The sequence below is a fragment of the Rattus norvegicus genome, chromosome 2 (genome assembly GCF_021556685.1).
Source record: "Rattus norvegicus strain SHRSP/BbbUtx chromosome 2, alternate assembly SHRSP_T2T, whole genome shotgun sequence".
NCBI classification, from domain to species: Eukaryota; Metazoa; Chordata; class Mammalia; order Rodentia; family Muridae; genus Rattus; species Rattus norvegicus.
The window spans coordinates 44,005,239-44,015,761 of record NC_141535.1 but is presented as its reverse complement, the minus strand read 5'-3'; positions in this window follow the sequence as shown (position 1 = coordinate 44,015,761).

The following is a 10,523-nucleotide window of genomic DNA, read 5'->3' as shown; positions in this document are numbered from 1 at the left end:
ATTTGTCCACCTCACAGAGGTGAGCACTGAACTTTGACTCAGGAAGAGCTGACTTTAGAATTCTTTATATTAACTAGTTAGGCTCCTGAGAGGTTATGATCTCTTAAAAGACTAGCTTCTCAATCAGAAGGCAAGAAAGCAAGAGTCACTACATTCATCTCTTAAGATAGTTTGCTAGTTAGTTCTTGTCAACATGACACAAGCTAAATTCCTCTGGCGGGGAGGAACATCAATCCAGAAAGTGTTTCTATCAGGTCGGCCTTCAGAGCTGTCTGGGAAGGCATAATCTTGACTAATGTGGGGGGTCCAGCCCACTGTGAGATTCCACTCAGGGGCAGGTGGTCCTGGATTGTACACAAAGGCCGTCTGAGCAAGCCAGTAAGCAGTGTTCTTTTGTGATCTCTTGTTTAGCTCCTGCTTCCAGATTCTTGTCTGAGTTCCTGAGCTGACTTCCCTTAATGACAGACAGTGACATTGAAGTGTAAGCCAAATAAAGCCTTTCCTTTCCCCAATTGCCTTGAGTTTTGGTGTTTATCACATCAACGGAAAATAAGCGAGAGCGGAGGGCACTATGTAAAGCATAAACTTGTCTTCGTGCACGTTTTGATGACGTCCAACAATCACATCATGCTTCCCAGCATGCTGTGCGGCTTAGAACCTGAACTCGGTCCTTGTCATTTTTCTCTTATTTATATTTATAAGGCACGTTTCTATTTTAATCAGGAACAAACACTGGAATGTAGTTGGTATCGAAGCTGTTCAATGTGGGTTTTCAAAGGATGAACAATGCAGCTTTTGAAAGCCACTTTCCTTATATTGAAAGCGTTAATTTAAAAGAGAAACGCACATTTTACCAACCAAAGAAACACAGTACTATTGTGTGCAAACAATAATCATGTGCAAACAATAGAAGATTATTGCATGCAAGTCTTTTTGTACCCAACTCTAGAATTGCCAAGGCAATTGAAGGAAGAGAATGTGATACATGTAAGCTACTCCAAGCTCACGCTCCAGCTCAACCCACCCATTTCACAAACACTGAAGGTTGAAGTTGATTTCTAAATTCAGAACAGTTTCCTAGAGGTTCTACATTTGGGAGAAGGAGATTCCCCTTGTCTAGAAATACACCCTTTCTTGTTCGCTCTACAGACGTCCAGATGGAACTTTCCGTAAAACCACATAAACAATCTCAACCCCTTCGCTGTTATCTGCAATTGGAACTGAGATCAGTAGCTTTGGGAAAATAGCTGGTAATTTGACAAGGGTGGTGATGTTTTACAGTGCCAGGTCTAGAGAATTTGTGCCGCCCTTCTGTTTCATGATCTCGTACCTTCTTTTATAGTTGCGCATATACAATATAATGCTGTCTGGTTTGTCTCCCTGTTAAGTCACTGAGACGAGAGGCTTTAGGTTTCAATCCATAGTTCCCACAGGCTTAGTAAGGGGTTGCTATAGATGAACAACAGACTGGTATCTGTTGAAGGGATGGATGCGTAAATTTGATATGTGTGTACCTGGAAGTATATTGTATTCTAGAGTGAAATCACATTTGCTTCAGACCTCATCAAATACCTTGAATCCGGTGGTGGTAGTGTGAGAGGGTAAAAAGCATAGATTTAGAGTAAGGTAGACTTGAGCTTATCACACGGTTTACCCCCTTTTGGCATCCCCTGTTTCGAGCAAGCCATTATATCTCTTTAATAATTAGCACATCTCTCAAAGCCCTGTTACACTCTGTGAGGTATCAAGATTGAAGGGGTAAAGAAAATGTATAGCCTTGGTGTGTCAGCATTCCTGGGGGGCTCCAGATGTACATGTAGCAAAGGACTGCCTTATCTGGTACCAATGGGAGGGATGTCCTTGGTTCTGTGGAAACTCGGTGCTCCAGCATAGGGAAACGCTAGGGCAGTGAGGCAGAGTGGGTGGGTAAGTGAAGAAGCACCCTCCATAGAAACAGGGGGGAGGGAGGCAGGGTTAGGGGGGCTGCAGATGGGAAACCTAGAAGGGGGAGAACATTGGAAATGTAAATAAACAAGATAACCAATAAAATTTTTTTAAAAAGGAAAGGAAAAAAAAAGAAGTCATTTTTTATGGAAGTTGTATAAAGGATTCCTACTATTTGTTTGAAGTTGACTTTAGCTCTCTGAAATAAAAATTCTATCCTTTAAAAAAAAATAAGAAAAGAAAAGAAAACATATAGAGTAGTAGCAAGCATCCGTAGTGTAGCAGTGAGTTCTTGGCAAATGACAGCTCTCTGTGTTACGTCCTGGTCATGATCAGAAAATAAGAGTTCTAATAGTTTTTAAAGACATTTAACCAGTAGACACGCTATGGTCTTTTGTTTAAGCAATGTTTATTTTTGTCAAACTTTATGTTCAATGTTCATGAGTTAAGATTTCATTCCTGTTATGTCACTCAGTTGCCAATTTTCTTTCCTGGAGGAGTTCTTTTTTTTCCTATGATAAATAATTTGTGTTAGCTGATAGCCACAAATCACTGACTTCCTTTGGACACTGCTTCATTGATTTCTGAAATGATAACGGACTTATAATGTTCCTATAAATATACTCATTAAGTCATAAATTGCTCGCGCAGCACAGGAAACTTCTCTGTATGCTGTCCAGGCATCTTCCTTCCCAAAATACACATTTTCCCAAGGGAGAACCAGCCCGGATCCATTATCCTAAGTACAGCTGGAGCAGAGTCATGAATCAGAGGGCAACTTTCCAGTTCCTCATCCTTTCTGAATTCATTATCGTGGGCAGGTTTGCATTGGAATGTGATGGGCTAGAGTGTCTTACAACACAAGATCATTATTTGTCAGAGAATTCTGTTATATGATTAGTCTGAACTCTCCAAAGAACCTCCAACAAAATATGTCAGGTCCAGAAATAAAGGTGACATTCACAGATTCAGGACAAATAATACTAAGAAAAAATGTGTAATATATTCTGTACTTTCTAATGCCCACCCTCTCAGCACTTTGCTACTTGGATGTGTTCTCACTTTGTCTTCACAATATGAGAGAACAGGAACTCCAGGTTGTTAGATGGTCAGTTTATTTTATTGTATATCAAGCTCTACAACCGATATACAACTCTAAGCCAAATTAATTTTGACACTTTACCTGCAATGAGATCCTGATATAGGGAGGGGTGAATGTAACTCCCGTGAAGTGACTATTTATGATGAACCACACCCTGGATTTATTTGGGATGGTAATAGTTAAATTCAGTTTGACCATACATACTGCCAATGCTTGCTCCATAATAATATGGTCCCTGGTCATACTTCCCTTTGCATTTTATTTCATTGTTTAATATATTTGTTAATTTAAATATAATTTCATCACTTCCCCTCTGCTTTGTCTTCAACCCCTCCCGTACCCCTCCCCATTCCATCTCAAATTGATGGCCTCCATTTCTCTAATTATTATGGTTATATAGACTTATGATAAATACATAGATAATAGATAAATAGGTAGACATAGATGTGCAAATATATAAATACAATCATCTGATTCCATTTTTGTTGCTTGTGTATCTATAATTCCAGGGAAGACTACTTTGTATGGGCTAACCATCCAGGGGCGATCAGTTGTCAATATTTTTTTGTCTAGGGGTGGGGCCCTGTGAAATTTTCTCCCTTCCATGTTCGCATACCTATTGATGTTATTATTCAGGTTTTTTAGTATCCCTATTGACATTATCGTTGTTCTTATATAGGAGGTCATATCTAGAAGATAGAATCTCATAGGAGGCTTTCTGGTTCTCTGGCTCTTATAGTCTTTCTGCCTTCTTTCATGCAACCTTTAACCTCTTTTATTCCTTCTATTGAAAACTCTCCATTCAGTCTCATTCACCATATTTAAACTGGATCATGTGTCAGGTGAAGAGCTGATAAAGATTCTCTCTTACTCTGTGGGTTTTTTCTTCACTAGATTGTTTCCTTAGCTGTGAAGATGCTTTTTAGTTTTACGGGGTCCCAGCTGTCGATTGCTGGCCTTAGTTCTTGAGCAAATAGAGTCCTATTAAGAAACTCTTTTTCTATGTCTATGCCTCATAGCATGTATATGCCTTCCTGTGTGTTCTTCTATCAGTTTCAGCGTTTACCTTGAGGTCTTTGATCCAGCGGGAATTAATTTTGTGTAGAGTCATAAATGCAGGTCTAAATTCAACCATTGTTATGTGGATACAACTTTCCAAGCACTGTTTATTGCAGGCACTCTGCCCTCTGGTATAGTTGTTGGCCATTTTGTAAAATATCGGATGGTGACTGTTATGTGCACTAATGTTGAGGCCTTCTATCTTGCTTCATTGGTCTACAGGTTTGCTACACTGGAACCAGTGCCGTGTTGTTCTTTTTACTATGGCCCTTTGTTCTGTCTTGAGGTCTGGAATGATAATCCCTCCAGCGTGTCCTCTAATCTCGGGAGAGCCTTGACTATCTGCCATCTTTCCTGGCCTCACAGGAATTTTAGATTTTTTTTTCTATGTTTGTGAAGAGTATATTGAATATCCTCTTTTAAATTTTATGAATTTTGTTGATAACTGTAGCAACTTCTTTCTCACTAGCTCTAGGGCCCTCCGTTTCATAGGTTATTAAGTAACACATTTTGATGCTACATGGAGAAACTTGGAAACACAGATGTAAAACAAGACAGAAACAAGACAGGCAAGAGTCCGATGCCTGAAATAAAGCCCTCATTACTAATTTTCCATACCTTTCAGAACTGACTGGTACTTCACTATTAGGGGGTGTGCTTTCTGCCACAGCTCACTGCTGTAGCCAAAATGACCATCAGAAGAAAACAGTCCACGCGCCAAAAGAAAGTAATTCAATCCAAGTACAGAGTAATCTCTTTCTAGTGCTTTTATCTGTTTTTCACATGGCCTGCTTCAATTTTAATCTCCACTGGAACAAGGATTACTCCTAGTGCAGCTCAGGCCACTGAATTTGGGGGTAGACCCTCAAATCCTATTTGCTTTCTTCAATATGTCAGTGTATCTCTCCTGTCCTGTCTTTATGAAAGGAAAAGAGGCAAAATAAACAGACCCTCGTTTAGATCAGCAGAGCCCAGCAAAGAAGAGGAAGATTGTTGGGGTAGGGCTCATTTAAATATTTCTTTTATTTTGTCATTGAATGGTTTATTCTAGGAATTCAAGAGTGGTTTATAAATAACTTTTTTATTGGATGTTTTCTTTTTTACATTTTAAATGTTATATCCCCTTTCCCATTTCCCCCTCCTGAAACCCCTTATCCCATCCCCTCTCCCCATGCTTCTATGAGGGTGCGCCCATTTAAACATTTCTAATGACATGGCGCTCTAGTTAGATGTGACCCTCGCAGAAGCGATCATGTCACTTTAGAGAAATGATCCCGTGTTTATCCCTGGGGTTTATGTTGTTTCTCTCAGAGAAAATCTTCCCTGTGACTGTTAGGACTCTTCGACGCTGCTGAAGTAAGTCAGAGTTTGCCATTGACTCCAGACGGTTACTGAGCCATTAGAACAAGTCAGGTCCTTAAATGATGCTTAAAAGACATCAATCATGGCTTTGCCCTTAACAGCTCCAGAGTTTTGTTTCCCTCTGTTAGTGATTTATATGGTCTTCTTCCCTTTGGGGTAAGTCAAGATTTTCTAGTTGCTGGATAGTACAAAAATGTCAGCTTTTGCTGACAACTCTCTTTTTCTATGTAGAGTAGTTAGAAACTTTTTGTAGCTTTTAGTTAACTTGTTTTGAGACAGAATCTCACTATTCAGCCCAGGCTGATCTTCAACTCATCACATAGCCCAGGCTGGCTTTGAAGGCATGACCCTTCCGGTTCTACTCCAGATCATAGGCACATGCTGTCACACCAACGTCTCAGATGCTCTCTTCTGCCATAGGATCCTGAAGAGTTCTGGAAAAAGATTGTTTCGTTTCTTTGTATCCTTTGCACTACAGAATAGAGCTTATTTTTTTCTCCTTGAGAAACAAACAATAAGTGATTTCATATTGGCAAACTTTGAAAAACTCCCTAAAGCATATTGTGCAATTGATTTTTCTAAAAAACTGCTCTCTGCATATGTTTAACTTTCTAATAAGTTAGTAGTGATGTGCGCATTGATAGATACACACTGGGCAGAATAAACATGAAAACAACTGAACTATTTGTAGTTCTTTGCCCTTAACAAATGGTATCATTGTCTACATTTCCAATTCTTTGCTTAGCTTTTGTAAATTCTCATTCTTCTCTTTTTGCCTAACTTCCTGTGGTGTTTTGAACATTCCTGAGGGACCCAATAAATAAAATACATGGGGTCTGGTGCAGGAACCTGAAGACACAGCTTTTACTATTTGTCCTCCTGAGAACACTGGATTCAGACAATTTATTTCTCTCAGTATAACTATGACGCACACTACTTGGACATCGAAAGGAATCTTTCGAATGAGTTGTGTGAAATGATGACACATAAAAGATAGGTTTAATCTGTGACTTAAAATGAGCAGAATACAAATTGCCTGCAAGGTGAATGCAGTCTAGAAATAGTTTTTGAAGTTTACATAAGAATAGGCTACATTATAATTTTTAAAAATGTGTATTATTTGACTTTTCCTACACCCAATGAGCCTAAGTTCTGGAGATCGATTGCTCAGTGTTTTTAGCAGGTAACCAAGATAATTCTGATAGGAAAAATGGTGCCACAATTGCAAAAGAGTAAGTTAGAGTTCTTATTAACATGGGGAATCAGAGATTCTAGTTAAAGAATACTGCAGCTAACTGCCTATTTTCAGGAAAACTCTATGGAATGGAGTTTTGATAAATGCATTTTCCTAAAAATAAAGAGTTGTTCACATTCAAGTGTTATTGTTTTTTTTTTCTCCCTTAGATGAGAAAACTAAGTTCCAAAGACATTAAGGAACACATTCTTCTTCCATTGGGTAGTTAAGGAGATTTTAAACCAGGTAGAGTGGGCATCTGACATAATGGTGTAATGGGTTGAATGAGAAATGCCCCAGTGGGCTCAGGCATTTGAACATTTGGTCTCTGATTGGTAGCGCTGTTTGGGGCGTAGTGTGGCATGGCCGGAGGAAGTGCAGCACGGGAAGAGGGCTTAGAGAGTTCATAGCCTAGCAGGACTTGCAGCTCTGCTTTGTGATTGCAGTGGAAGTGTTACAGCTGCCATGCTTGCTTTGCTGTCATTTCTCCTCAACACTTTGATCATTGTTGTAGAGTGGGTTATAAAATGTTTTGGGAGCTCAGGATAGAAAACGTTCTCTCCAGAATATTATGGACAAAGGCAAAATTGTAATGCAGCCTTGGATGTTAAAGAAAGCAATAGGATACGGTCTGCTTCACAAGAAATTGGAAGAAAATAAATTATTGCATTAAATATTTAAAAATAATTTTTGATTCCCCAGCTTTCTTTGAGTGGGGTTTGGGTCATAGATTTCTCTTTTGAAGCGAAATTGGCTAATCTCTGAGAAACTCTCAGTTGCAAATCCAGTTGCATTTATGAGGACTCAGACACTGTATTCCAGGCATCGTTCCAGACACTGGGGAGAGAGGCACTGTCCTGCTGTCTCAGAGTGTGCACCTCAGTGGACAGTGCAGCAGGTAACCTGGAAAATCAACAGGATGATCCAAGAACAAGAGGAAGAAATGAACAAAGCAAGAATATGAAGGTACTGTTCAAGCATTCCAACTGAGTGATCTGGTATATAGTGCTAGAGCAGTTATCGTTGGATAATTGGTGAGCAAGACATTTGAGCAGTGGCCTGAATGAACCAAAAGCTAGTTCCCAGGTAGAATAAGTGCCAAGGGTGAAAAGAATAGAAAAAGCCTTAGGTTCATCGCCAGCAGTATTCTAATGAATCCAATACTCTTAAGATACTCCCTGGAGATTTTCCTCAATGTGATCCCCTAGAGACACTGTCCCAGGACAAAGGGTTGGGCAGAGTATAAGGGACAGACTAGAAAAGTGGAGGTAGAGTCAGTGTTATGTAGAACCTGAAAGACTTGGTCCTTTCTGAGCCTTTCATGTAGCTGTAGGATGGGGCAGGACAGGTAGAGCAGATATCAGAGAGACACTGCCCTATGGGAATATTCTCACATGATGATGGAGATAAAAACTAACGATAACAATGTATGTTCTCCATTAAGGGGCCTTTCTAAACCCTGTGTTTTCTTTTATTTATCCTATGTATTTTCTCTCCTCCACCCTCTGTGGATGTGGGTGTGGGTGTGGGTGTGGGTGTGGGTGTGGGTGTGGGTGTGGGTGTGGGTGAGGGTATGGATATGGGTGTGGGTGTGGGTGCATGGGCATGCAGTTAAGCCATGCCTTATCTATGGCTTGGATTCTCCAGGATCTTATTCAGAATAATAACAAAGAATAATCTTTATATATGTATGGAAATCCAACAAAATCCATTTCCTCGTCTGTAAGATAACCTGTAAACATTGCATTAATTAGTGGGAAAAAGAACTCCAGGTATGCCTAAATGGATTGTTCTGGTGGATACGGAGGTACAGCAGAGAAGCCGTTAATTATAGCTGCTTACTCTCAGTGGCTCAGCTCTGAGGAAGAAGCCCACTTGCCATCCAAAGAGAAAAAGGTGATGTGGTCACATACATTCTCCTAAAATCCTGTCAGGTGTAGAGTTCCCCCAGGTGTGGCCTTGTCTTAAAGGGCAAAACGAGGCTGGCTGGCAGTGGACAGATAAATGCTCTGAGGGGAAAAAGCAAATGAGTTTGGGCAGAGCTCAACCGGTCTCAGCATTCTAGAAAAGAGAAACCTGTAGGCAGCACACATAAGTTTCAAAGGCTAAAGGCCAAGTAAGGCGAACTTCCTAATTTAACAACAGAGACTTTCTTATAGGGTTTAAACAGTTCTCTTCTTTGTAACATTAGCAGAAATAACATATTTATAGTCTTGTGTGTCTCATTGATTTAAGACTCGCCCAGAAAAGAAGATAATCTTCTCTCAACATTTCAGGTTCCTGATCAGACTTAGGAATCAGAACTGAACTTACTTTGCCGGGTTCCTGAGTAAACTCCTCACACTGTGCCTAGCCCTGAGTGCCTTGAGCACACTGCCAGCATTGTCTGGTTCTAAGGCCATTCCAGAGCAGATGGGGACATGTGGTTAGAAAGTTGTGGGCTTGCAAAGTGACAAGTGAGAACATGTGGCAGAGAGGGGCTTCTAACTTGTCTATTAGGTGGTAAACAGCTCTGAAATATTTTAGGACAAGGGTCCCTATTTAACATGAATATATTATTATACAAAGAGTGTTATGATGGTAATTAGTGTAATGATACAAACACAGGAAATGAGGAAATGTATTTTCAACAATCTGATGCTAGCGTGTCAAACCATCCAAAAGAAGTAACAGCTTTGTTACCTGCTCAGTAGAAATGGCAGTTACTTCTACACTTCATATGCTTAAGCCATTGCAGGATGTTTACACGCCTTCATATGAGATAAAGGAATCCTATAGACGCATAAAGTTATACTTCCCGCATTCCTTTGGTGCATGGAATCTAAGTTTAGCTCAACTGAAAGGAAACACAGCTTGGCTCTCTACACCGTGTTAAGGTTTATATTGTCAGCTTTCGGCAAGAAAAAAATGTGTGCTTCCTCTCTGCCAGCCCAGTCTTCCTCATTGTAAGAAGAGGCTGTTTGGGGGATGGATTTCATGACACAATGGTTGCAGCTAATCATCTTCCCTTGTAAGTGATGCACATCCTGTCAGATGTGGGAGATACAGATTCACTTTAGTGCTAGACAGCTAGGGAAACGGTAAACAAAGCAGTTAAACCGGGAGGTGTGTCTAGAAGGTACGGTGCATACCTAGGTGTTCATATTCTCAGAGAGGAACTGCCTCACAGGAATAGCCTCATATGATGGTAAAGATAAAAGATGACAATAACTGCACAGTTTTCCATAAATTAAGGAGTCTTTCTTAACTCTGGTTCCTTCCGCTGATGTGTGTGTGTGTGTGTGTGTGTGTGTGTGTGTGTGTGTGTGTGTGTGTGTGTGTGTGTGGTGTGTTTCTGCCCTGCAGACATCATCAACAGGAAGACTCTGGAGGTGGCAGTGTGGCATCAGACAGAGCGTACCTTTGAGAAGCAGGAAGCTCTTCCAGGAAGAGGGGCCGTGGACAGCCCCACTTATTTGCAATTGTTTATACAGCGTTACTGTAAGACATCTTGGGAAAAGGATTCTGGTTGGAGAGGAAGAACTAGAGACAGATGAAAGCTTAATTAAGAAAGAAATTAGCAATGTCTTCTTCACAGAGATGAGTTCTTTGGTTCACAGTTAAACACATGTTGTGGATGAGGGTTTTTTTTTTTTCTTCTGTTTTATTGTAGTACTGTGAAGTTCCCTTCTTCATTAGATGAGGTTTTCATGTATTATATTGAAGGGAGTTGTCTATGAAGAAATAGAGAACAGTGTATGTGCTATGCTTATAAATTCACTTTTAAGTACCAATCCATTCAACATTATTGAACATTAAAATAGGTGTGTTACTTCAAAATTT